A 1,444-nucleotide genomic window follows, 5' to 3' on the forward strand; every position below is an offset into this window, starting at 1 on the left:
ATTATATTCTTTGCAGCCAAAGATGGAGAAGCTCTATACAGTCAGCAAAAACAAGACCAGGAGCTGACTGTGGCTCAGATCATGAACTCCTTATTGCCAAATTCAGACTTAAACTGAAGAAAGTAGGGAAAACCACTAGACCATTCAGGTATGACCTAAATCAAATCCCTTATGATTATATAGTGGAAGTGAGAAATACATTTAAGGGACTAGAGCTGATAGATAGGACGGAGCGTCATGACATTGTACAGGAGACAGGGATCAAGACCATCCCCATGGAAAAGAAATGCAAAAAAGCAAAATGGCTGTCTGAGGAGGCTTTACAAAAAGCTGTGAAAAGAAGAGAAGCGAAAAGCAAAGGAGAAAAGGAAAGATATAAGCATCTGAATGCAGAGTTCCAAAGAATAGCAAGAAGAGATAAGAAAGCCTTCCTCAGTGATCAGTGCAAAGAAATAGAGGAAAACAACAGAATGGGAAAGACTAGAGATCTCTTCAAGAAAATTAGAGATACCAAGGCAACATTTCATGCAAAGATGGGCTCGATAAAGGACAGAAATGGTATGGACCTAACAGAAGCAGAAGATATTAAGAAGAGGCGGCAGGAATACACAGAAGAACTGTACAAAAAAGATCTTCACGACCCAGATAATCACGAGGGTGTGATCACTGACCTAGAGCCAGACATCCTGGAATGTGAAGTCAAGTGGGCCTTAGAAAGCATCAATATGAACAAAGCTAGTGGAGGTGATGGAATTCCAGGTGAGCTATTTCAATCCTGAAAGATGATGCTGTGAAAGTGCTGCACTCAATATGCCAGCAAATTTGGAAAACTCAGCAGTGGACACAGGACTGGAAAAGGTCAGTTTTCATTCCAATCCCAAAGAAAGGCAATGCCAAAGAATGCTCAAACTACCGCACAATTGCACTCATCTCACACGCTAGTAAAGTAATGCTCAAAATTCTCCAAGCCAGGCTTCAACAGTACGTGAACCGTGAACTTCCAGATGTTCAAGCTGGTTTTAGAAAAGGCAGAGGAACCAGAGATCAAATTGCCAACATCTGCTGGATCATCAAAAAAGCAAGAGAGTTCCAGAAAAACATCTATTTCTGCTTTATTGACTATCCCAAAGCCTTTGACTGTGTGGATCACAATAAACTGTGGAAAATTCTGAAAGAGATGGGAATCCCAGACCACCTGACCTGCCTCTTGAGAAACCTATATGCAGGTCAGGAAGCAACAGTTAGAAATGGACATGGAACAACAGACTGGTTCCAAATAGGAAAAGGAGTTCGTCAAGGCTGTGTATTGTCACCCTGCTTCTTTAACTTATATGCAGAGTACATCATGAGAAACGCTGGGCTGGAAGAAGCACAAGCTGGAATCAAGATTGCCAGGAGAAATATCAATAACCTCAGATATGCAGATGACACCACCCTTATGGCA

General features: G+C 41.7%; 1 protein-coding gene across 1 annotated transcript in view; it reads right to left on the minus strand.

The window, feature by feature from the left end:
* RECK (reversion-inducing-cysteine-rich protein with kazal motifs) overlaps positions 1-1,444 on the minus strand; it is an 81,387-nt gene that overhangs the window by 19,678 nt on the left and 60,265 nt on the right. The gene's annotated exons all lie outside the window — the stretch shown is intronic.

Source organism: Bison bison, unplaced genomic scaffold (assembly GCF_000754665.1).
Source record: "Bison bison bison isolate TAMUID 2011002044 unplaced genomic scaffold, Bison_UMD1.0 scf7180017864230, whole genome shotgun sequence".
NCBI classification, from domain to species: domain Eukaryota; kingdom Metazoa; phylum Chordata; class Mammalia; order Artiodactyla; family Bovidae; genus Bison; species Bison bison.